At 41.0% G+C, this 27,512-nt stretch overlaps 1 protein-coding gene and 1 long non-coding RNA gene across 3 annotated transcripts in view; one reads left to right on the forward strand and one right to left on the reverse strand.

Moving 5' to 3' along the window:
- Positions 1–7,289, reverse strand: part of LRFN2 (leucine rich repeat and fibronectin type III domain containing 2) — a 218,012-nt gene extending 210,723 nt beyond the window's left edge. Inside the window, exon 1 of one of the 2 annotated variants that reach the window (XM_062619077.1) lies at positions 6,607–7,289. The gene's annotated coding sequence lies outside the window, so the exon portion shown is untranslated. The remainder of the gene's footprint in view (positions 1–6,606) is intronic. The other variant, XM_062619076.1, reaches the window with a different exon arrangement.
- Positions 7,290–7,414: 125 nt separating this feature from the next.
- Positions 7,415–27,187, forward strand: LOC134163874 (uncharacterized). The gene is made up of 3 exons (XR_009964879.1): positions 7,415–7,550; positions 18,827–18,916; positions 26,803–27,187. It is a non-coding gene; the product is annotated as an uncharacterized LOC134163874 (long non-coding RNA).
- Positions 27,188–27,512: the final 325 nt, after the last annotated feature.

A 27,512-nucleotide genomic window follows, 5' to 3' on the forward strand; every position in this document is an offset into this window, starting at 1 on the left:
GTCTCTCACATTAGTTTGAAAGCTTGTTGCTAGGTTCTACTAAGAATTCAGGGAGAGGATTATAAGTATTAACAAGTGACTCATCTGCTCTCTGATGATAAAAATCTTTTTGTGTTCAGTGTTAAAGAAAAATAAATAAATAGAATCCTCATTCCACTCACCAATTCAGGGAGGGGAAAGAAACATGGAGAAAACAGAAACATGTACAAAAGGCTTGAAGAATTTTTAACATGTCCACCAAAAGGTTAAAAAAGGTTACATGTGATAAAAAAAGCACCCCGCAGTGGCTCAAGGAGGGATCAGCTACGTATAGTGTGACTAAAGACACAAATCATAAGCCCTTCTTTAGCTTAGTGTGATACTCCAGCTCAGCAGCAAGAATAGTCATACAAATATCTAAGGAGACAGAGACATTGTCATAGCTGTATCACCAGTGATTCTTCTGTTTCTCTACCCCCTCATCCTACCAAAATTTCTGCAGTGTTTCTCCAAACATTGTTCTCTTTGCACTTAGTACATTTGCTCTCATAAAAATCCCTCAGACTGCTCTTTAACTCCTGTGCTCCAGCTCTCTGCGAGCGAGAACCCAGTTCTCTCCAGTTCATATGTAACTGCCGTCATCCACCCCTGGATTTGAAAAAACAGTCATTTATTGAGGCTCCTTCCATCAGGTCCAGTCAGAGTAGGATGCTGGGAACCATAGACAAGGGAAAGCTCACCCTCAGTGAAATTCCTGGCCACACTGTATAATTGTGAAGCTTCTCAATAACCTCACCTCATGAAGATATCACGGTCAAAACGCATCTGGGGAGCTGGGAACAGAAGATGTAACTGTGGTGATAAGGAAAGGTCACACTGTCCTTGCAAAGTGGCTGTCAACTGAAGAGTTCATGGCTTAGTGTGATACTTGGTCATGTGAAATGGGATCAGAAAATACTTACATACCTCACAGTGGTATTTGTCAATCAAACTGAGGGTTTTTTTTCAAGGATAACTACAAGATATTTTGATTATAAGCAGCCTGCAAACAAAACCTCTTGATCCTTTCCTCCGTGAAAATTTCTGGGACCTAACGCATTTTTCTACTGAGCATTTCCAGAAGAGATAAGTTATCTGACCTGACTACAGGGATAAAGTGCAGTCAATAATTTGGAGAGAAAGGAATCAATGTTGTACCCTTATTTAAAAACCATCTCCCAACAGCTGTGCTAACATTCACTTACACTGGAGATAACTCATACAAAATGACAACTAGACATCAGTTTAGGAAACCAACAAAGTGGTCTCAGCCCAGATAACTTATGTTCTATCAATAGTTTAGCCTTTTCTTTTCTTAGTTTGGTACACTTGGTTCACATATAAACCACGCACACCTTTCTGAGTATTGCGTGTATTTACCTTGTCACAGAAATATTCACAAAGGGAGGGAGATCAAATGACTACTGATATGATTGGGAAGGTTTTGATTTTTACTCTGAGGAGGCAGACATTTGTTGTTGGCTGCTTTCAAACCAGACAGGGACTGCTGAGCGAGCCATGACAGGCATTTTCTTTCCTCTCAACTTTTCCTTTTGCTCTTTGGCTGCTCTTTTGTTTTCATTGTGTACTGGAAAAGCAGTCAAATTTTTTAAGGCTGTTAACAGAGGGATCTGATATAAATTCTGGTACAGTTTTTCCTTTCCAGCACACATACAGGTGCTGCCCTTTCACTGATACCACAATCCACCCATTCTGCCACTGCAACAGAAGATGCAGTGTGTCTAAGACATCCTCTTTTCCCGTCTTAATTTTTATTTTAAGGCTGTAACAAAAAAAAAAAAAAAGGATTGCTCATTCTGATTGATACATATACTGAAGCTTTTCTGAAGAGCTCAGACATGACAAGAGAACAGCTAAGGACCCTTTACACCTGGAGCCATTTTGAGCCCACTTGGTCCTCAGCCTGCCAAAGCAAACTTCAACTCTGAACACAGGAGAGGAAAAATTCTTTACTTCCTCATCACTTGTGTATGTATTTCCTCCAACATCTGATGTGTCTGATCCCTACAATTCATGTGTCTTGATCCTACTAAGGTCTTCCAAAGTTTGTCCTTCTCTCAGCTAATTCAAATCAAACTCTATAGTCTTAACTGGACAGTAGCAGCAATTTGTTTCAGTCCCACACGTAAAGACTTATGCAAAGCCCTGAACTACCTCCTGTGGCTTCAGCTTCAGGGAAAGAGTCACACTAATAATTTTCTGCACCAGTGCCACATGTGTTTTCCAGGGATTTTCAGTGCAATATTAGCTCTATTAAAGCAGACAAGATGATTTCAGCCATCATATACTTTCTGTTTTTATCCTTAATCCACCTTTCTGTTCTGCCCAGAATCTACAATGGTATGTGCTGGGATACACCAGCCCTACCTCTTGCTTTCTGACCAACTGGGGTCCCGGGCTCTGGATTTACTGCTATTCCAGGGCCCTCTCCTTATCTCACCCCCTTCCATAACATCATGATGATAGCAGATCCACTGGAGGATTAGAGAGACCTGCTCCTTCCTGAAGTGTGATTAGCAGAAGCCTCCTAAATGCTCCATTGCACTGCTTGTACTATGGCTGCAACCATCCTCTCATGTCTGCTATTATTTAGCTGTCATAACGTCTCAGCACAGAAGTTTTCTATAGCTGGAAGAATTACTTCAATAGCAGACACTCAGCGGCATTGATAACTTACAGCACTCATTAGCAAGATGTTCCTGGAATAATACCACTTGGCCAAACTTCCAGGTAGGACTTGGCAGACAAAACTTTCCTGGTCCCATGAACTGAAATGAAACTGCAATTTCCTTGGCCCAAACTGAAATTGAAAGTATGCAAGCCTTCTAATGAGCTAGAAATATTTAGTTCCAGTTCAACTGACAGATTTGCTTGTCATTTAGCAAAATGGATTTGAGCATGGCCCTTTTTCAGTCAGGTTTCATATGAATTATTTTCAATTTTCACACAAAATACAGGAACTAGATAGAAGAGATTTATCTTCCATAAAAAAGTAGGATGGAGTGCTCTGGGTGTTTTCAGTTTGGGAATTCATAAAACTGACCATTTCCCAATTATGTTTCATTCTGATCAATCTCTATTTTCATGACAAAACCAAGAACATTTATCAGTGGAAAAATCCCACACAGCTGCCTTCTGTGTAGGTCAATAGGGATTCTGCATAGGACCAGACCCTGACAGCGCATCTCTTCCTTTTCTCCTATGTTTTCAAATCAGCTTTTCTTTTACTGAAAATATGTTTTCTGACTTTTGATGCTGCTGCTCATTTCATACGCTGAAGTTGGCATCCTGGATTTGTTAGAAATGTATCCCCATACATGGTGAGGGTATCATCAAAGACCCAGATCATTGGCAGGATGGAGCAAATGACAGGAAGAGAGAAAAATTGCAAACACTGTCATACAAATACTCTGAAGCACGGAGATAACCACTGCTCATAGGGAAGCAGAAGTACTTCTAAATGATGTGTCCTTTTCTGAGTTTTCCAAGCAGCACCACTGCGGGTACTTTAATGACATGTTTACATTTGTTAATTCCATGCCAAGGTTTGGCAGTCACCCACACAGGAGGTAATTTGAGTTACTAGAAGCAGAAGTACCACTTACAAGCTTACCTCCTCCTGTTCATCTCGTGTGGAGGTGGGCTGGGCAAAGAGTGACAGCTGGCCCTTTACTGAAGGGCTGCATAACACTTAAGTGATTTGTGGGTTTTTTTATTATTCCAGCACACTTATATGAAAATTTGTCTTTTGTCACAAGTTTCAGTTGATGACTGGAAGCTGTTCATCCTGCAAGGACTCACAGCCTGTGGGCACTGTCAGAGTAAATCGCAGCACCTTGGTGAGAGGATAAGTCACAATAATCGAAGCCTACATTTTTAAGAGGAAACACAAAGGATTCAGCAGTGGCCCATTTGATGTTGGGCAATAGATCCCACACTTGAAGGAGCCCTGGGTGTCTTCCTTCTGCCTTTCATAAAACGTGCTACTGCTTTTCAGTCCAGCACCTAGGGGACAGTTGCTCTTCACAAAAACAAACACATGACAGCGCACTACAACGAACCCAAAGAAATTAAGTCTGAGCACTCAGGCTAGAAAGAAGACTGAGCACACACTTGGAACAAACTACTTCTTTTCTCCCACAGGTGATCAAGGATGAAATGCTTTGAAATGCATGAAAAAAAGGGTTTGGGGGTGAAGAAGCACTGCTATCACCCCTCCCCTCTCTGGGAGTACACATGCAGCCTCAAGGGTTATCAGTCTGCAACCCTTCACTAGAAAGTTAGATTTGCTCTAAGTCACCTGAAGTATATTCCCACCTACTAGCACTTAAAGCTTGAAAATTTTGGATGAACTTCCCATTTTGGGTTTTCTTGACCATGAGGGGATCAGATGGGTCTAACATCATTGCAAGGTTCAGTCAGTGGCCAGAGTCCTCTGACATGGATTGCCAGGGATCTGTCAGCTCAGGTCCACCTGAGCAGCAATCAGAGTAGAGGCTGCAGGGCAATGCTAGACGTGTCACCTGTATTTCACATTGGGAAAAAAGAATCTGTTATGTTTCAAGTGTAAATTTAAAGAGGAAGTACTAATGCTGTGAAGAGCAGCATGGGGCAGAGGGAGGCAGCAGCAAATGGTGGCTCTGAGTTGGGGTCACATTTCTCACCTTTCACAGTGCACACCCAGGGCTGCCAGCCTGCCTGCCTACCGGTGCCCTGCACAACCATATACTGCAGGACACTACACCTAGTATAACTCTAAAAGAAACAGAGCTGTCCTGGGGAGAGCACAACAAGCACCATCTCTTATCAGAGAGGTGATACAGACCTTTGATGGGATTCATACGTTAAAATGGCTTGATGTAACAAAATTACTTTTGTTTTATTCCTGTCTCCTAGCCTTGTTTATTTTTATTTTCATCCCCTCTCTCTCTGAGAATTAGTAGCAGTTTCACAGAAAGTGAAGCCCATCTTTGCATTGCCATGACCAGGCAGCTATGAGCAGAGTGCACACTAGAAGCACTCTGTTGTGCTCAAGTGGCGCTCTGTAGGCAATGCAAACTAACCACCAACCCATGGCAAGCTGTTAACAGGGAAATAAATGGTAACCAACCTGAAATACTGAAAAGTAAAAGTGATGATCTGTCTCTCTTTGTTGTCAACACAAGCTCACATTTGCCTTAGTACAGCTTCTGTACACAGCAAGGTCCAATAGGAAACTGATACCCTGCATGTCAATGTTTCCTCTTTCCCAAGGAATAGAAAATACCAGCGACAATTGTGTGGCGGCTGCTGGACTTATCCATAGTAAGCATTGTATAATGAAGATAAAAGGTGTGAATTTAATTTACTGTGTACTTTATAACTTAAGTGATGCTTACTGTTTTCCTGTGTCTTCTCATCAGAAGTGTTATTTTGTCCTATTAATCCCAAAGATAGGGTAGAAAAATAAATTTGACTCTTCTTAATATTTTCATGGCTCTCCCTCAAAATTACTATATCATCCCTATCAAAAAATTATTCTTGCTTTAAATCAGTGCTATTTATTTGCCTCCTTTGGGTAGGAAGGAGTTACCCAGTTTAAGAACCCTTCCTTACATACATCACCCCAACTGACCACTTTACATTTCCAGTTTACTAATCCATCATAATGGGACTTTTTGACTTCATCACTGATTTATGCTCTCCCCTTTAGTTTCTTTCTTGTTTTATTCAGCCATGCACTTGCTTTGTGATTCAAAATTGTGCATATGTCCATGCAAGCCAGGGAGAGACTCAGTTTCCATTTTGCTACATCTTGTCCTGTCTGCCATTTAGATGCTTCATCCCATTCAAATTCTCTGTACACAGCCTTGCTGAAAGCATATATGTCTGATGACGTCAGACAGACATGACATAGCATTTACCTACTTGTGTACCCCATCCCCCACAGGCCCACCTCGCCAGTTCTGGGTTTCCCTCAATGGGTGGCATCACCTTACCAAGCACACCAAGCTCTGTGACAGCAGACACTGACGTGGACTTCCACTGCACCTCCACACCCCACAGTCTCTTCCTTTCTCTATACCTCTGTTTCTTCATATGACATTTTCCAAGGTCCCCACTCTTTTAGTGTGTGGTTTCATATAAAGCAGAGTTGATCTGTCCAGCAAAGTTCTTCCCTAGTTTTGCAGGATTTACTAATTAATTCCTCCACTTTCACAGCTTTTACTACTCAGTTTTTCCTCTTGAAGAAACCAAATTATTATCCTTTCTTTTAAACCTCTTTCAACCAGTTTCAAAACTGCCATTAAAAAAAATCCCTACTGACACAAAAATAAATATTCTTTTTGAACTGCCTTTTCATGCCAAGGGAAGCAGAAAGCAAACATTCATTTCTCTACATGAACAGGCTAACATGAAAAGGAAAATAAAGTTAGACATTTACCTGATGCTTTTAATAAAATGCATAACAGATTATTTTTGTCATCAGAGGTAACTGTGTATAAATGTTTTCTGTACATATCCATATGTGGTTTATATTGTAGCTATATAGTTTGTATAGACACATGAAAAAAGCCTTGCACTTACCTTTGAGAAGTTACATTTATCCCACGTTCAGTAAAATAGTCTCAGACAGGCACTTAGACCTTCTTTCTATGCCGTGCATCCTTTTTTTCAAAAGCAGATATAATCAGAAAAATCCTGGTTGCTCTCTAGCAAACCAAAATGCAGAACAGATTGTTTGTCAGACGCAGCCTGATTCAGTAAAGTCCAAGTGTGTGGATCCCTGAGACTCCTTTTTCAGTAATATCCAAAGCACAAAAAAGGGGGAAGAAAAAAAAACAAAAAACACCCCAAAAAAAGCCAAAAAAAAAAAAAAAGAAACAACAACAACAAAAAAGTAAATAACTTGTTCTTTTCTTGTTTGGTTTAAAAACCCCAGTCTTGGACGACTAAGCAGCCTGCAGGCTTTTCAAGCATTCTGATCCTAGTGCATCCCAAGGTAACACATGCATTTTGGTACTGTAAGTCTTCAAGTTCATACTAGGAAGCCCGGATTCTGTATATGTGCGTGCGTGTTCAGGAGGGGGGTCGAGTTGTATCGTGGGGAGAAGAGAGACAGGGAGATACACAGACACGCAGAGGTGGAAAAAGGAAAAACGGCAAACTGGAGTGATCTCACTCAGTGCTCTAGATGGCAGAGTCTGCACGGCTTGTAAGACAAGCAATGTGCACACACGATCAAAACAAAGGAAAAAAAAAAGAAAAAGAGACAGGGGAAAAAAAAAAAAAAACAAAAAACAACAAAACCCCACCAAAAACCCACCCGAGAGAACTAGCAGGCAGCTTCAGGAATTTCTTCTTACCTCTTCTGACGATGCAGCATACAGTAAGTGCTTTGTAATGCATGGGAATCCTTGCAGGCACGACTCAGACCCCTCACTTCTGAAACAAACAAATATGTAGCACAGGAAAGAGAAGATAATCAGACACCAGAGCAACGAAGGCTACCAAAAGAAGCTATTAAATAAGTAAGAGTGTCGGAGGAGGCTTGAGTAGGAGGGAGAATAGCTGGTACAGAAAGAGGCATCCAGACTCCTGGTCTTAATACAGATTGTCTCTGTAATTAGGTGGCAAAGCACTGCCTTCTAAGCCACTGCGTAATAATAGAAACCTAAGCAGCCTGACATGCTAAACCCTCAGGAGCTACACTCAACGTTGTCAGTGCAAAACGTGTCAGTTCTCTGAGGGCGGGGAAGCTGAGGGAAAAGGGAAGGAGGGAGAAATTTTACTGCAAAATGCACAAGCTGCAGCTGCAAAGAGCTCTCAGGCGGTGCCAGTGCCTGAAATGTTATAGTCAAAGCTGTATATATCTGTATATATACGTATATAGAGAGATATACAATATGTGGTACCAAGGACATGGTTTAGTGGCACTAGGTTAATGGCTGGACTTGATGGTCTTAAAGTTCTTTCCCAACCTTAACTAGTATATAATTCTGTGATTCTAGTAACCCTGTCAGCTCCATTCATGCTATTCAATACTAGAAGAATTTGCCCGTGTTATATCTTAGTAACTTAAATGAAAAAGAGTATGTACAAAGGTCTTCTGTGTTAAATACTATTATTTCTAATGCTGGTGTCAAGAAGTAGTTCTCCCTTTGTACTGAATAATATTGGAATGTCTAAATAAAACCTGAATTAAGATAAAAGGACTCAGGAGGATTCATCAGCCTTTCCCATTTACTGGCAGGTTCCTCTCTACAGCCCCCCAGACACAGAGACACAAATTTTCTTCTGCCTTCTTTAGTTGAAGAGGCTTCTGCACAGAGCCAGGGAAAAGATGAGCACTGACTAAATAAGAGTAGGCAAAACCCCAGCTCGTTCAAATTACCACACACCAGTATCAATACTCCAACAAACAGAACAATTTATAATGTACATGGAAGAAATAAAGAAAAAAAAAAAAAAAAACAAGGAAGAAGGATAATTTTGCAGTGGAAATTTACCTGGAAATTGCAGCCCTGGCTCTTACATATGGTGTGACACCATTTAGTCCAGTATCCTGCTTCTGGACAGTCATCAGTACTACACACCTCCAAGGAATTTGTACAGTCAGGGCTAGACATCCAGGTCTAACCTGTTCATGGGCAAAGCTCCTCCTTAATCCCTGTTCTTTAAAGATTAGTTAGTTCACTGAAGCATGAGCAGGAGGACTGTCTACCTCTGCACTTCCAGATTAAACATGTAAGGTCTGATTCTGAGGTTGTTTGTAGTTACTGTAAAGTACATGTCTTTTTAGGCATCCCAAATCTAAAGAGAAAAAAATCTTCTGATGCTTTGTAAATAATCCAGTATGAAAAAAAGGCATGAGTTCAGAAAAAAGCTCCAGTATTTCAGTCTGGAGAGTGAGAAGCATATTGTTATAGAGTCATCTACCCTAGTTACTCTCCTCATTTACTCCTGGTGGAAACGCCAGATATATTTTCAGAGGCCATCCAGTGCAGGTAGGAGAACCATGTCACTCAGCTAGTAGGTAGGTATTAAATTTGGCCTCTAGAAGGTCAAATTAGACTGAATTGAAAACTTTGGAGACTTCTTGAAAATGATTGCATAAAGTGACACATACTTTTTTGGAGGGGCTTATGAAGAAGATTCTGCTGCAAAATTCAGATCCCTTACTGTTATCAGTCTCACTCCTCTAGTCTATGCCTGCTGCATTCCTTGGGGGACCCTCTGTACCTCTAAGGTGAAGCTGCAGATGTTGCACATAAGAGAGTTACAGTGTGCTAAAAGAGAGGAGTACAATTGCCTGTTCTGCAGCCTATACAGCTTTCCTTGGTTTTATGTGGAGCAGTGCTGAAAGGCTTTTCTTAGGAGGAAGACCAAGAGTTACAGTTGTTCATAACCTTACTGAGCACTGAAATAAACAGTGTGGCCAAAGAAAGTGTTGAGAGGCTGGTAACTGCTAACTAGGCATTAAGAATCTTAAAATATTACTTCAATTACTAGATGGCTAAGACATGAATTTAGGAAGCTAACTTTAAACAAAGCTCCTGGGGATCCTGGGCCAACCATGTTGGCTAGAAAATCGAATCGAAGCTCTAATCATGTCAGTGACTTCTAAAATAAATGTCAGTGCATCACAGACAGAGAAGACATCTCTTAATGACATCAGGAATTAATAACAGAATCTGGGTCTAGTGTTTCAGAGTCTGGTTTGAAAGCAAAGTGTTGTTTGCAATGACAGAAATCAATGCACTCCAAAAAATCTACCAAAAACCTTTCACCAACTACAGTTGTGACAGTGATGATTTCCTGGGAAAAAATAAAGGTGATACAATCCTGGCAAAAAGTCACCCAAAAAGGATTTTCATGAGGCTGTGGTGTGGTGGGTTCCCAGTGTGCTTTCTAGTTTTCCTTGATAGCCTTCAGATTTAAGTCAGAATTTTCTGGTGTTCATCCCATAGCTTCTTATCTCTGCTAATCATCCCTGATATACACTGCTTTTCTCCCAACTAAGGAGCTTCTCAGTGAATCAGCCTCTTTCTTCTTTGGCCATTCTAGCAGGAAGGGGGCTACCGCTTTCATTTGTCTTTTGCTCAGGCCTTCCCTCTTTCCAATCCTGCCTTAGCTCAGAGTCAGCCAAGATGCTTGCTTTAAATGCATCTGCTCTCATTTCCACCTCCTGTGGATTCCTGTTGCCACCCAAAAAGACACAGAAGAAATCTTGTTCTGCTGAGGTAGTGATCTTCTCACAGGCCCACAACACTTGCCCCTGGAAAAAGCTTTTAAGGTTCAATATCCCATTCCGGGCTTAGATCTGGAAAGTACGTGAGAGGCCATGACTATAGATTATTAACTCCGTGTTTACTGAACCTTGCTGAACAGCTGAATCTTTCAGTGATGCAGCAGTTTCTGTGCCCCACCAAAGTGCATGATTTGTATATGAAAGGATCTTATAAAGCCCTTACAGCCACATTCATGTAAGTTCCCTTTTACAGTGACAACCAGCAAAAAGACCTAGCTTGACACAGAAGTTTTGTAATAGGGATGTTCTCCTTTAACATACAGTGCCAGGTACAATACCCAAACCCAAGAAAAGTGTGAACTAGGACAGCAGAGCATGACAAAAAAGTAGAACCTATATGCTTTCGCAACCTCCAGGACAACTTTACCTGCCACAAATATTATTCTCCTTTCCAAATCTAGCAGAGAACATGTTGAAGCCTTTAGCCGTCTGATTGATAATACAATTTAAAAATTACATGTAGACATTAGCAATTCCCGTTTCTTGCCCATCCCCTTCCAGACTGAACTAGTCAGCACTGGTCCACATGACTCTTTAATCAATGGCTATCAATCAATTACACTGATTGAAGGACAGTTTAAAAAACATTTGGTCTGCAACCCTACTGATAAGAACAGTTATCAGGAGCTGAATCTGCCTGGTTTCAAACACTGGAGATTTGAGAAAAAAAACCTGTAAATGTCTTGGGTGCTGTTCAGCTCAGGTCTTTACAAATCACTGAATAGCTGTTTGCACATGTATATGCCAGTATAAAATACCCTTCTCACATCCTCCACCCACACATCCCTCTGCTTTTAAAAGCAGCCCCAGCCAACAGACAAAATGAATATGCATTTTTTCCATTTCATGCATTTTATCGTGGGGAAATCCTAGTCCCAGATTTCTAGACCCAGAGACAGAACAGAAAGCAGGAGCTGTTTCACAGTGCAGTGGGAAAAAAAAAAGGATTCTTGAGGTTGTTAATGAGACAGAGGCAGCACAGAAGGTCTCTTTTGCAAAGCACTGTTATAAAAAGCATAGGAAATATGAAGATGAGCTTCTTTAAAAACACTCTAACAACAGTCTTTCATTGTCCATCTTGTAGTTTAATGGAGAAGGGTTTCCAAATACCAGGAAGCATTTTTTTTTCAGATCATAAAATCAGTTACATATTCATAATCTACTCTATTTTAAGCATTCATCTCAGCTGGCATAATCAGGATGCGTATGCTAGCCTTAAGAAGTTCCACTATAACTTTGTAGATGTTCTGAAAGAAGGTCAGCATAATATTCTTATCCAGGGTTATTATTCTTTCCAGGTTCTCCCCTTACAAGCAAGGAAATCCTTCTACTTCTGTTTTACATAATCCGATGTCTGTCTCAGTGAGTGAAATTTAATGCCCTTTGATTGATAGGTTAGGACCTGAAGCAATTGTTACAGGCATCTCATTTCACCTTCTGAATAACCTCAGTTATATAAATCCTCTCTGCGGCTCCTGCATCCATCTTCATACTACTGGCTGATATAGAAAATATCTTTTATAAAGACAGTTGCTTGATTTAATGATTTCAAGTGATGGAGCATTCATCCCCCACTCTTTTTATACAGTCAGTCCAATTTGTAATTGCTGTCATTATGAAAAAAATTCCACACCTCAGTTTGTTAGTCAGCAGATTGTCTGTTATTAAAAGCCCAAAGTGATAATTATGAATTATAGCTGGAGATCTCCTGATCAGAAAACTCAAAATGAGGAATAACAGAAGTTTCTCCCAGATAAGTAGATTTTTTCCACTGAGGGCAAAAAAGTGCTACTCAAGACCAATGCAGTCTAACTAAATAAACAAACAAAAAACCCCAAACAACTAAACTTCTTGTTTAATGGCCATCTATTTCAGCACAGTGTTCATCAGAATAAAGAGACTGGCCTTGTCAGTGCTTTCCCATTTCTTTTGATTTGGTGGAAAATACATTAGCTTCCAAAGTATACCTGGAGGCAGTGGTACTCTGCCGTCTTCCCTTCGGGAAGCAGGACCTCATCCTGGCAGGTTTGAAGCCTCTGGCATTGATTCTTTCTGTGGGCAGAGCGCGCCTAATCACCAACAAAATCCAGAGGGGCAGCAGATGCTCCACATGCAGTCAGTTCAATAAAGACATGGCACAAGATGAATGTGGATAAGAATCTTCATTTTATATTTTGACCCTTGCCACATAGAACAAGGTATAGTAATGTTTTTTACTATTGAAAGAGGATATGCAGACTTGTCATATAACAGGGGGCCCTGCTCAGAGAAGATGCTGTTAGGCTGTAATCCTCTGTTACAGACAACAAGAGCAGTGTAAGGGAGGTTAGGCTCTCCACTACCCTGCCTGGGGCTTGCTGCAGCGATTCCCTTACCAATACCATATTTATACCAGCTGAACCATTTGTCTGCATGCACTGTTACATGATACATATTTTTTTCTAATTGTCACATTAAAAACTGTTTGGACGAAGAGAAGGTTTGGTTGAGGTTTCTTAACCTCTAAGGAAAGAGGAATCAGGAGACATTAGGGACAGGTAACCCTTAGACAGGATTTGTCAACCAGGGATAATGTTGTGAAACCACTCTTATGCTAATCACATCAGAAGACAGGTACTCTAGCATACAGTGAACAAGAGCCCATACCTAGGACAAGATCAGCTGCTTAAGCTGTTTATGAACAGTCCTGATGCTGTCAAATTTGTATGTCTCAGCTATGGAAAGGAACGGTTACAATTTTGTATCTAAATAAATAAAAATACATAGGGGAGGAAAGAATCTTTTGGCCAGACTCTTGTTTTGTGCCAAAACTACAGCCATCACCATAAATAAAGTCAGTATTTGCTAACAGTTGCCACATTATAGCTTGAAGGTGGCAAATGAATGAATCTGTCAATAGTCCCAATAATCTGCATTGTAAATTGTGTGAAGAGAGGACCATTCTGCCCAGTCACAAAGCACTTAGTTTCTGTGGTCACAATTATCTGCAAGTTCTTAAGCTTGCTAAGGATGGATGCAGGCACTTAACAGGAAGAATCCCAGACCTGTGAAAGGAGTTAAGACTGTATCATAAGGCTTGCAGTACATAGAGCAAAACAAACAATACAAGGGGATATTTTTCTTAGTGAAGTTTAAGCATGATGCAAAATGTTGGTTTTGCCTTCCTAAAACAAATTTTACATTACTGTGGCAAATTATTTTGGGTGGGACACAAGAAAAGCAGCAATAACCAATGTGGAACATCCATTAACTAGGCTGCATGAACTTGGTATCTGACTTGGATCCTGATGGATATGAGAAGATTTGATGCAGAAAGGAATGGCAAACAGAAAGGAGTGTGAAAGCCTCAGAGACAGTGCCATCCCCTAGAAGGCAGTGTATGACCTCTGCCTGCTACACTGGGCCCCAGATCGGTGTGAAGATGGGCTCCTTCATGCTCCCTCTTCCTGAGCCTTGTGCCAATAAAGTGGGTGAATGCAGGAAGGAGGTCTCCAGTTTCTTCCTGGCTCTCATTTGAGACCTTGGAAGCCTCTGCAGGCTGTGCAAGATCTTCCTCCTCCCATTTGTGAGCACAAACACACAAAGAAAGGAGGAGAAGTAAATTTTGAGGTACTGCACAGGGCAGCAGTGTCAGGCTAACAAGTGATTTGGATTCCTCTTACAGCCTCTGTTCCTATTTGGTACTTTCACAGGAAAAGAAGGAAGGAGAAAATGAGTCCTTATCATCTTAATTCTTACTTGCTTACTATATATCCTCTTACTAATTTGCTTCTTAACATTAAGTGAAATCAAAGAGAAAAAGGCAGCTGTCTTAAAAACATCAGTGAATGCAAGACCTAAGTAAAATTACCTAAATGTGAGTTGTGATCAGAAAGAAGCACAGCAAGAACTACTTGCCTGTCAGAAGCAACAAGGGACACAGAGTAAATTCTGAAGTTTCATTTTATCTCATGCACAGTAGGAAGATAGGTTAGCATTTTTAAGAATGAGTTCAGTACAGAATATTTTGAGATTTTTTTTTATTGTCCTTTGTGCTTTCAGCTTCTTCAGGATGTGGGACCTTCAGTGGCATCTGAGTGTCCTGGGTAGTAATCAATGTAAAATTTCCAATGTAAAAACTCTAGGAATCCAATTTTTAAAGTTAATTTGATCTATACAGGTTGGAAAAATCTTTTCATGAGTTGCTGCTTCTCTTCCAAAGCCTCCTCAATCTCTCATGTTCACAGATAACACATGGAAGACAGCCTGTACTTCCTAGAGCATTGGAATGTATAAGGCTGATTACATTTCTGTATTTCTATATAAAATGCTAAATATTCATAGCTAGGTCAAATTAAATGAGTTTCTTGTGCTGATACTCTTTTCAGCTTATTTTCTCTTCCCTCAGATGACACCTGTCCTGCTACTATGTGTCTCTCACCTCCAGAGACTTCACCTTTATTTAACGTTCAATGCGAGCTCAGCTTCAGATCAGAATGAAGGAAAAACAGTTTTCAGAAGGACTCAATTACTGATCAACTGCTGTGTCTTTATCACAGTTGCATTGTAAGAGAGATGGAAAATACCTTGTGGTTACAGACATAAGACAGACATACAATAAGGCTTGGAAATTGGTGCACTACAGAGCAAATAAATACTCTCTAGACATTAATAGGAAGCTATTCTGAAAGAGCTACAGAAATCTGTAAGAAATCAGGCACATAAATGCGCAAACTAGAATGAGCATTTCTTGCTTTCTTTTTGACAGATGCCCTTTTTTATGTACATAAGATTGAACATGAGACCAACAGAGAAAAAGCCAGTATCTCCACATTTGTCTTGTATGTGGAAATCATTGTCCTGTAATTGGGCATAAAATAGGATGCTTAAAACTTATTGACAATTACTGTACAGCTGGATGAAAAACTATGGAGAAAATAATTGTTTTCACAAGGATTAGCTTAAAATATTAGAAGTAGAAGATACTGGGAGAGCATGTATGGCTGGGCATTATAGGATGAAATTTAGTCAAATGAAAAATCCTCGATAAGTGTAAGAAAAGGTGACATTATACAAGGCATGCATATATATACAGAGATGCACACAAAGTCTGTCATAGCTGGAGAGCTGCTTCAGATACTTTGAGGTCTGTCAAAGGCTACAACACTTCAAAGGTGACCAATAACAATCAAAAGGGAGCCTTCCACATCTACAGGACTTATAAACTAGATGGGATGTTGGACAGACGGATCCATGAAGAGAATTGGGCCCTTTGATCATTGTTTTGGTTCAAGCAGACTCCCTGGCATCAGACCCTGTCGAGTTGTGGAATGGCTGATGACGCAAGACCTTGCAGGGAAGCCTATTCCAGCCATCACTGGACTGCCCACTAAATTAACTGATGCTGGATCGGGCCTCTAGTTAAGAGCACTTCACACAAAGCATATCTTTAGACTACATCTCTATCACACACTTTGTACTGCTTTAAATTAAATGGAAGAGCTAGGACCTGGCTACAGAAGCATTTACACCTGCTGCAAACAGATGCTGTCAAGCTGACACCATCCTGCTTTACAAAAGGAGGTAGACGAGGGCTGGATGCACCCCAAAGCATCCCTCTCTCTAGATCTCACACCTGCTCCCTTGCTGAAGTAGGAGATGGTGCAGCAGGAAGGAAAGGGTAGAAATGCTCCAATGGGTTTACTTCTTCCATACTGTGAAAATGCTTTGCAATCTACCTCAAGGGTTTAATTCCTGGTTTGCAGTAGAGGAAATGGGGGAAATAGAGGTACTATCACATCTCCCATAGTTCCTGGGAAAGGATGGGTAATTTGTCATAGCAAAATGAACATTAAAAAAAAATAAATAAATAGGGAGTAGTAGAGCCAAACTAACCAAATGTGGAAAGAGAATAGGGACCAAAAGCATATGGACGAAACAGGAAATTGGAGCATGAATGGGAACATCATGAAGGGTTTTCAGACTTTCAGACATGTGTCTAAGAACAGAGAATTTGAGTAAAGGAAGAGGAGTCTAGAGCATAGGATAAAAGAAAGGAAAGAAAAAAAAGTGTGTGGAAATGTTAAAAGTGAATTGGTAAGGGAGCCAAAAGGGGCAGAAGGCATTTATGGTTATCTTCTCCCTTTCTATTCTGGGCAGCAGCTTAAGTATGGGCTCATGGCTGTAGCACCACCAGGCAGCATAAACCCATTCTGTGGGTCATCAGTGAAGTGTATAAACATTTTTTGAATGCTTTCCCACCATCTTGTACTAGTGTATTAACGTGAGTACCTTGAATTTGAGGTGGGTGCTTCTGAACAAATAAACATAACGAGAACTACCTGCTTCACAGAAGCTAACTAGAGATAATCTGTGCGATTATAAAAGCTATGCACCTGAAATAGTAATTTATTTTGTGCCAAAAGTTTCAAAACAAGCAGTCTCTTTAGTTAGGAGATTGTATTTTATGGAATCCAGAACAATTTCCCCTATAAAAATAATAAAAGTGAAAGCCTTCCCTTGGTAATAAAACCATAATGTTTCCTGACTGTTTGATGAGAATGCATTTTGAGAAGCCTGATGTGCAGTCAAACAGCAAATTATTTCTGCTTTCACGTGATATGTGTGCTTTTCTCTTATTTATGCAGGCAGAAAAGAGGTGTATTTATATATATATATATATATGTTTCAGTTTTGGCAGTGCGTTCCTTTTGATCAAGCACACCACTGCGTATAGAGAGCACAGAAGAGCAAAAATAGAGGCAGACATTAAAAAGTGGAGAGGCAGTGCACAGTGCTGGGATCCAGGGCTCAGCCCTCCCTTCTCCGCTCCAGGGTTTGTGTGGGGAAGCTCCAGGACCAGTTTCCATCACCAGCTGCACAACAGTGTGATGCACCAGCACACAGTGAAAAGCAGCTCTGTCACTCTCAAGTAACGTCTCCGGCTGGGAGCAAAGTCCTCTTATTTACACAAGGACCATGGCTCAGCCACAGACAGCGTTCAAAAAGACATCAGCCAGAGGACAAACAGTAAGAACCACACCATGACTTGGCACAAAATACGGTCACAGAACATGAAACTCATTTTCAGTTTTACATGATTAACTAAGACTTCCACACAGTTCTTGGACTATCCAGTTGCTCATAAATGGAAATTCAGGTTTTGGTGCAGGTGGTTACCTTATGCATCCACATCATATTTGTATGAGACAGGCCAAGAGCAAAATTATTTAACAGATACCCTTATTCCTGGATAATGGGAACACCCATGCAAAGATGATGAGTTAGGTATTCAACTGCCACTGCTGCCAGTAGCAGCTAGGTGCCAAACCTGCTAAGGCCAAGCAAAAGAGCCCACTGAGAGCTCACCTGCATTGTCAGGCATGCAAACAGAAATTTGATCTGAGTTGTCAAACAATTGACATTTCATAGAAAAAAGACCTTCAAATCACACAGAAATGTACAGCACCTTCCTCAGTGGGTTTTGGATCAGACCTTACTCAACACAGTGTTGGCTGTATGCTTTGTTTTTTGATAAATTTTCTTCTCCTTGATGTGTATATTTTAATAATTCCACCAAATAGGCACATGCACTGGCAAGTATGTTCTATTTGTGCAGCAGGACAGCATTCCTATTGCTGGGAACCAACCCATTTGCTGTGAATCTCATTTATCTACCCTCACAGAGTATAGCTTTCCTCAGGTGCAGTACAAAGGCTGAGCCAGTTAACTACAAAACTAACCCAGCTAAAAATAAGCAGCTTTCCAGAAAAAGAAACAGCTGTGCTCTCTACCTCTCGCCATTTATTTATTTATTTATTTATAATTTATTTATTTAAAATTAGTTATCTTTTCATTTCTCTTTTCCAGTCTGAAAGAGACATAGTCCTAATCTAAAATTTAATCCTAAACCTTAACTCATTCATCTCTTTTTAACCCTTATGTGTAATCAGTGGTTTCATCAGATTAGGTTTTTAAAACAATACACGTAGGACCAAACTCTAAGGCAAGTAGGAATGAACATAACATGCAGAGTCATTCAAAGAGTAGTTTTCTTTGCGTTCATCTAGAGAGAAGAAACTGTAAAAGGGTAAAAATTTTTCAAAAGCTGGGGCTCTTCTCAAGCATAGTTAGTCTCTTCAAACCTGAAATTTTGTTGAAAATTCAGATTTTTCCCTATTGAGAGTTTCATATGAAAGAAAATGACCTCCTTTAAAAATACTGTTTCAAGTGATTTTCATGTGAAAGTTACCGGTTTGGTATATGTTTCAAACCATACTACTGCTTTCTCAGGATGGATTAAGTTACAAGGTGTATAAAAGCAAAACTGTGAAAATTAAATTGACCAAATTAAATTTCATTGAACTGTGCAATTGCCAATTCAGTGCTGTTATCTAAAAGGTTAAATCAAGACTCAAAGCAGCACTGAAAATGAAGCCAAGATCCCAAGTGTACTGAAGTTCATCTCAAATACATGGTGGCTGTGCCATGTTTCTTATTGAGTATTTCCCTTTGCAGTCATACAAACTGCTGTCCCTGATGGCAGCAAAGAAACCTAATCACGCAAATTATTTAAGAAAACCAGAAGCGCATATGTCTGTTAACCAGGTTCAGAGCATGAATGAGGAAAAGTTCCTTTGGTGGGAAGTAATCAAACTGAAATTGAGGTCAAAGACAACCTGTAGAAACTGCATGTTGTTAGGCATTGTCAAGCAAAGGTGGTGAAAAAACTTCAGAAGTCCACTAACCACATAATGATTAAGATTCAAGCTCATCTCTTCTACTATTAACTCCAGCTGCAGCCAGATTTCCAGACCAGGAGTAACATCACTAATGCAAGGCTATGACTACATGTAAGTCTTTTTTATGCTATCTGAAGTCATACTGAGGTTTCAGTAGAGAACTGTGACAGGATTAGATTTGAAAAGGCTTCATTTTTACTGAAAAAAAAAGAAGTATAATACACATTCAACCTTTAAAAACCTTTAGCAAGTCCTCCCCTCTTATTTTTTACCAGCTCCATGCATGTCACACAACTTCTGCTCTAATGGCACTATTTCATAAAACCTCTGTTAAAGGTACAAAGAAGGGGGGTGGTTAGTAGGTCGAGAGAGGTCCTCCTTCCCCTCTACTCTGCCCTGGTGAGACCCCATTTGGAATATTGTGTCCAGTTCTGGGCCCCTCAGTTCAAGAAAGACAGGGAGCTGCTGGAGAGAGTCCAGCGCAGGGCAACAAAGATGATTAAGGGAGTGGAGCATCTCCCTTATGAGGAAAGACTGAGGGAGCTGGGTCTCTATAGTTTGGAGGAGAGGAGACTGAGGGGTGACCTTATAAGTGTCTATAAATATATAAAGGGGGAGTGTCACGAGGATGGAGTCAGGCTCTACTCAGTGGCAAACAATGATAGGACAAGGGGTAATGGGTACAAACTGGAGCACAAGAGGTTCCACTTAAACTTGAGAAGAAACTTCTTCTCAGTGAGGGTGACGGAACACTGGAACAGGCTGCCCAGGGAGGTTGTGGAGTCTCCTTCCCTGGAGACATTCAAAACCCACCTGGACACATTCCTGTGTAACATTATCTAGGTGTTCCTGCTCCGGCAGGGGGATTGGACTAGATGATCTTTCGAGGTCCCTTCCAGTCTCTAGCATACTGTGATACTGTGATACTGTAAAAGCAAGCAATTTGGAGGCATGTAAGATTGAGTCTGGATTTACTGTTTGTATTAGAGAAGATGGTCCAAAAGTGAAGACATGTTCAGCTGAAGGCTGGATATCCAGATTGCAGAGTCAAGCTGTCAGATTCAGGAGGATGCTGCAAGTCAAAATTTCCTGAATAACCTGACACAAGGTCTTTATCAAAAGCAGGAGAGATGAAATTGCTCAGTTCACATTCCCCCTTTGAGAGGGGCTGTTGCTTATTCTTTTAATCATCTAGTGGCTGTACTTCGATGCAGTAATGTGTAAAGCCTGACAGGATAAATGCAAAGTATGTGTGCAGACTGTATGTATGTCATACCTTCTACACAGACTCCTGAAAGGAAACAATTTCAGTTCTACTACTGGAGTCGTTTGGAGCTCCCCTGTATGATACCCTGAGCTCCCCTGTATGATACCCTGATAAATAACGTATAGAGAAACCCTTCATTGAATATGTTCAGTGGGCAGTCTCTCTCCACCTCCAGCTTCTAGGAAAAGTCAAACAAGAAAGAGTAAATTGAAAATGGCCAAAGTTTGAACCCTTAAACTGTGATAAACCACCAGACACACAAGCACTGATGCAGTTCTGCTACTCAAGTCCGATGCAGAGACTTGTCTAGGGAGCATGAACCAACCTGAAAGCACATACATAAATGTCTGAAACAGCCCTAAAAAAGATGCAAAAAGTGGTATTAAAGGATTCATGGTCTCCACCATACTGTTCCTTGCCTTTATCGTGGGCTACAGAGCCCAGTAAAGCCACCATGGTGGTTTTGTGAAACAACGTTGCAAGTGTTCACTGTGTAGTGAGTGACTTCTTGCTTTTGTTCATTTTGTGAAATAAACTCCACACTTCCTTGGGTGGGGAAGGATAGGGGAGGCCAGGTCAAAAGTCCAGCCTGTGCCTGTGAAATGAGGCTAATAAATCTGGATTTTGTTCACAGGTCTGCCCGCCTATATCTGTAGAGAGCAGCAGGTACATCTCAGGTCAGGGTTATAAAAAGCATAGCTATCCATTCCCTAAGATCCAACTCACCTCTGTGCAGAGGTTCAGCACACTGACTTTGTCTTACTGTTCTTGACGGCTTAGTGAATCAGTGACCCCATGCTAGCTGTCTGGGTTTGTATCATGCTTGAAATGTACATCTCACAGGAAATGTACTAACATGCAATTGTCTCTTGAGCATCTATGTCCAATCTTATAAAGTGAACTGCAATTATTTTTACATGTTCTATATGTTGAGGGCCTAGAATTTATTTGAAAAGTATTTTCCCTCAGGAAAAAAAAACAAAACATGTTACTTCTCCTCTTTCCTTATTGTTTAAGAAACACAGAATACCATAGTTAAAGCCTGTTTTCATAATATTTTCTGAGCCTGTAGAGTTTAGTAGGATCTAGGGAATATACTTTCAGTTTTTGTTGTCATGTCCAATGTACCTCTATTATATTGATAGAAAAATATGTTCACTCTTTGTCTATTGCCAAACCTTGTGCAGTAGATGAAGTGTCTGTTCTATTATGTAGAAGTAACTTGCTTAACTTGGAGCTGGGAAGATTCATGGTGGGTTAAAGCGCACTTTGTGAGAGATGATTCAGGACTCGGTTTTCCATGGAAGGGGAAGAGGGGAGATGGTATTCTTCTCCAAAATGCAATGGAACCATGCAAGCAATGTAGAGCACTACAGTCCACCTAAAGTATCAGGACAATTGTCTGACCATTTTAGTTTTAATTCATTTGAATAGCAGCAAGGCTGCCCAGGATGAGAGATCAAAATCTTTGTAAAATTAGCTTGTGCAAGTATTTGGCTCAAGGCGTCTTGGAGTAGATTTAAATAGCTTTTTAGGACTTTGAACACCACTGAAAAAGTCCTGAGCTGAATTAAGATCAAGCTTCCTTCCGAGAGCAGCTGAACCCCTGCCTCCAGAAATTGACTTTCCACTATAAAGTGACAAGCAGTGCCAGAGATGCTCTGCCCTGTATTATAGTCCTTCTAGCTTGAAAGAGCTGGGGTTTGCAGTATGCAGCATGGCATTTCACAAAGGAGGGCAAAACAAAAAAGAGTAACCCAATCCCTCACAACGAAAACACAGTGACCTCATGCTTCTCTGCAGATATTTCCTCAAATTATAAAAGTTCTATATTGGCAGAGCAGAAAACAAACAGGAAAGAATCATATCATCTGAATTAGAAACAGAAAAAAATATCAAGGTTAAGGAAAAATATCTTAAGCATAAGGGGAAAGAAATATCTTAGGAAAGGGGAGTCTTATATACAATACTCTTTCATCTTTCCATCCTACCTTTTCCCTTTCCCTGTTCTCCCCAGATAACTTAGCCAAATGGTCAACTAAATCCAGTAGGCAGATGAAGGCCTGAGAAGTACAAAGAAACCAATACCACAAAACCCAGCAAGTGGGAGGAAGAGCCATTATTTTTGTCCTTGATGAGAGCAAGTGCCTGTAGTGCTGTCTCACCAAGTGCTATCTTGTCAAGTGCAAACTTTATAACTGCCATTAACTGGACATATAAAAGACATTAACTGGAAGTTGCTTCTGTCCATCCACTCAAATCAAGCAATCCCTACAACATAGTATTGGTGTATACAGAGATCTGGTGTGCACACTACTCAGAGAAAGCTATTTTTTTTTTTGTTGTTCTGCATTCCGGAATATGCCCATGCATTACAAGAAGTTTCTCAGCAGGAAAAGATAATTCCATGTATTGCAAAGATGAATGAATAAACACCTGTTCAAGATGCAGGACCCTAGCCAGAATTAGATATTTGACCCAAATCACCAGAACTATGTTTTAATTTGTGTGATAGTAAATCAGGTGTGCTGAAACTTCTTGTACATGAGCCATGGGACTGCTGGGACATTAAAGTGAATAGACCATAAAATTTGATTTGATAACTCTAGTAAGGAAGTGCTGCAGAAAATGAACAATCATGAATTTGTAACACATTTTTAACCAACAGGTCCATGTTTTCTTTAAACATTTAACTAGAACAAGTGCTAGGTGAAAGTTCTGAGAAAAACAGTGTGTACCGTGAGGACTGATATTCTGTAAATAAGTATTTTTCTGTTTCTTCTCAAAAGTAATGATGTTTGCCTAAATACTGTCCTAGCAGCTACTCTTACCTCAAGAGCATTCTCGGTACTCTAAGAAGGACAGATGAAGCAAAGTGTCTGTGCTTTATCTGCAGGAGGGGTGGGATTTTCCTTGGAGGAGCAGAGCTGGTACCACTTCACAGAAGTCACTGCAGACATCAATATGATCCTGAATCATTGGGTGTCTCTCTTCTTGCTTTCCTTATATTTATGAAGCATACATGAGAACTGTTGGCCTGTTTAGATTTCAGCATCAAGAATAGACTTCATGTGCAAGTCTTTATGAGAATCATAGCCTCAGAAGTTGAACATGACGTTAGCGGGCTTTAATATTCAAAGGTCACCATGGAAGCTGAGTTCTGCCATCCCTTATCCCTCTCTTCTGCAGGGTAATTAGATGAGTGATTGCCCTTTAAAGCAGTCTGCAGCCAATGTGGTACAGAAGAAACCAAACCATCAGCAATGGACCCTACGCTTCAAAGTCTGTCAAGAGCAAACAAGCCAACAAAGCCATTTCTTTAATAAAAAAAAAAAAAAATAGTTATGGCTCAAGACATGAATAAATATATGTTGACATAAATCTTCTTTGTGAATTGGAACAATATTTTAGGCTATTTGCAGGTCTTGGATGTAGTAATGCTTTTTTGCCCCACAAGCCAAAGATTTAGTAAAGCTCTCTAGCCACAGAGAGATCTGAGGCTGCTTCATGGAATGACAGTCTAATGGGAAAGTGGTGTCTGTCATGTCCACAGGGCACTTTGTCAGCATGGTATTGCTCAGTTCAGCAGCAAACTGTCATAAGCAGTGAATTACACAAGTCATGACACTTGAACAAGAAGATAATTAAGAAAAATGATTGATGCAGACAGCAGAAGAGCAACACCTTATTTTGATTACTTGTCTTCACACATGCATGTATCAGAGGATCTGTCTATGGGTAAGGGAGCTATTTACAGAGGCTGGTAAGGGCCCTATTTCTAGTCCCTTCTGGCTGCCATGTGCAAATAAACTATATCTGATCAAGGGGTGGGCTTAACAATGGACACTATTGCCCAGGTTATTCATGAGTGTGAAACATGTGCTGCAATTAAACAAGCCAAGCGGTTAAAGCCTCTTTGGTATGAGGATGATGGCTGAAGTATAAATATGGGGAGGCCTGGCAGATTGACTATATCACACTGCCGACATCCTGCCAAGGCAAGCGCCATGTGCTTCCAACCACCACCGGGTGGCTGGAACCATACAGTGCCCCATGCCACTGCCCGGAGCACTATCCTGGGCCTTGAGAGACAGATTTTGTGGTGACACGGCACCCCAGAGAGAACTGAGTCAGACAATGGGACTCATTTCCGGAATAACCTTATAGATATTTGGGCCAAAGAGCATGGCATTGAGTGGGTATATCACATCCCCTACCATGCACCAGCCTCTGGGAAAATTGAACGGTACAATGGGCTGTTAAAAACTACACTGAGAGCAATGGGTGGGGGAACTTTCAAGCATTGGGATACACACTTACCAAAGGCCACCTGGTTGCTGAACACTAGAGGATCTGCCAACAGGGCTGGCCCAGCCCAGTCAGAACTTTTACATATTGTAGAGGGGGACAAAGTTCCCATGGTGCATATGAAGAATTTGCTGGGGAAGACAGTCTGGGTTATTCCTGCTTCAGGTAAAGGCAAACCCACTCGTGGGATTGCTTTTGTTCAGGGACGAGGATATACTTGGTGGGAAATGCGGGAAGATGGGGAAGTCCGATGTATACCTCAAGGGGATTTGATTTTAGGGGAAAACAGCCAATGAAATTAATTGTATGCTGTTGCCTGCTGTGTAATACTTTTACAGCCCATCAACCAGATGTCTCCAGGTCACCAGCGACTAGCCCTGACTTCCCTCCAACCATCATCCCAACAGAGAATGAACTTTGATAGAACCAGATGAGTTCCACAGTAAAGGAATGACCAGCATCAGCCGGCAACGATCCAATACTGCACACAGCCTTTCCTGCCCTGAAAGATTGTTACAAGAGATGGAACCTGACATCATGGACTGAATGGACTCGGCAGCATTATAGGGATTGGTCCATGCGCTAAGAAAATGATTTTTTTTCTCTTGGTCTGTGTGTATATGGATGTATATATGTGGGAGAGCAATGGTCTATTGAAAATGTGGGATCTGAGCATGACGTGAATGGTAGGGAATAAGGGGTGGATAATGTCGTGGGTTCAGCAGTAGCAGTCATGTTTCTCCTTTGTGGTAGCTGGTGCAGTGCTGTGTTTTGACTTCCAGCCTGGGAACAGTGTTGGTGAAGCCGATGTTTTCAGTTGTTGCTAAGCGATGTTTACCCTGACCGAGGACTCTGTGAGGCTCATGCTCTGCCAGGGAGGAGGGGAAGCCAGGAGGAAGCAGAGATGGGGCGCCTGACCCAGGCTAGCCAAAGAGGTATTCCATACCACAGCACATCATGCCCGGGGTGGGGGGTAACTGGGAGTTACCTGGAAGGACAGGGGCTTCCGGGTGGGACTCGTTTCTTGGCTGGTGGTATTGTATTCTCTTCCCTTGTTATTTTCTCTCATCATTGTTGTTGGTGGTGGTAGCAGTGGTGATTTGTGTTGTACATTGGTTGCTGGACTGTTCTTGTCTCAACCCGTAGGAGTTGCACTCTTTCGATCCTCCTCCCCGTTCCTCCGGGAGTGGGGAAGGGGAGAGCCCCGGGGGGCGGGGGGGGGGGTGTCTCGATCTCTCAGCCCGGCACCACTCACTGGGAGTGAGTGAACAAGCTGTCTGGCTGGGGTTTAAACCACGACACAAGCACATTTGACAAAAGCTTTTAAACATTAATTGAACAGAGAATGGCTATAAAGTTGCCTAAATAACTTTTTTGTTTGTTTGTAAGTAAAACATTTCTACATAAAAGGAGTAATTGCTTTCAGTTCCTTTGATGTTGGAAAGCCTCAGTTCTCTGAAAGTTCTTTCTAGAATATAATTCACAACAGAATTATTTGGAAGGGCAAATGAAATTACAAGAACTGGTACTGTGATACAGAATGATCTCTATAAATTTCTCCTCTTTCACTAGAATAATTTTTACATTTCACCACTATTATCAGACAACCACCTCTGCATTGAGGAGCAAGTGTTTGACACTGCACAGGTTTCAATAAATAAAATATACAAGGATACATACAGATATTGCTGAGAAAGCACTAGGTATCTTCTGTCACCTCAAACTAGAATGTTTACCTCTGGTTCTATGCTATGCCTGCATCTATTCCACTTCACCAGTCTTTCTTTACAATAAGGAAGCTTTCTAAAAATAATATTTGAAGCATCAGTAAAATTAATATTTCTCTATTCTGTGATAAAAGACTGCACTGAGAAACGAGCTCTAAAAAGACAGAAATTACACGTTTACATCAGTATCTGCTGTAATGCAGATCCCTTCAACATTAAGACTGTTTTAATTTTTTTTACTTCTTTCTTCATAGTTTAACCCTATCTTTATTTGAAGGTAACTGTACCATGGCTGAATAGGGATGGACAAGCTGCAAGACAAACTGAGCCTGGAGATATATTTGAATTGTAGCATGTTGAATATTCTGCTGAAATTTCCATTCACCACTCACTCCATCCTCTCCTGGTTATTTTCAAGACTGCTTGCCATCCTTTCCTAATTCCATCTAGGATCACGCTGGAGGCTGAGATCAGAGAACAATGAATGTGCCCAAGGATCCAGGAAATCACCCCGACAGAGGAAAGGGATGGTTGCAGGAGGAAGAAAAGTGTTCTTCAAAGAGTAAGGTGAGACACCATGAAGATCTGGACAGCAAGCCAGTAGGGGTTAGATGTGCTGAGAAATGCAAGGAACAGATGGGAGATGGGGAAGATGCTCAAATACTGTAGGGCATTTAGAATGCTGTGTGAGGAGAAGCAAAAGGTCTCTCTGCTCATGAGGAAGACACCTGACGGTCAGATTGTGACATCAGCTATCCAATGGCATTTCATGAAACTTGCAGCATTTTCCAGACAATCAACATTTCATACTAAAATACAAAAAGTATTGAAACAATTTCCTAATGAGATGGAGTTTTGAAGCATTTCCCCCCCTGAATATTCCATGTAAGGAATAAGTAATGTTTGCAGAGAACTGGGATGTGTGGGTGTGTGGGGGTGTGTGCACGCGCAGAGTGGTTACGTCTTGCTACAAGTCTTGCTATAGTAGGTTCAGTCTTCAGACTTGTGTGATGATCAATGACACAGCAGAGAAACAGCATCTGGTCCTTCAGGCTTTGGATGGAGAAAGGTATGAATAGTTTTGCCTCTGATCATATGTCATTTGCATCTTACAGACAAGATATGCCCTTAGCCGTTGGATTATGTGTACCATGTAGTAA

Source organism: Pezoporus occidentalis, unplaced genomic scaffold (assembly GCF_034315485.1).
Source record: "Pezoporus occidentalis ecotype Australia unplaced genomic scaffold, CSIRO_AGI_Poc_V1 ctg209, whole genome shotgun sequence".
Taxonomy (NCBI): domain Eukaryota; kingdom Metazoa; phylum Chordata; class Aves; order Psittaciformes; family Psittacidae; genus Pezoporus; species Pezoporus occidentalis.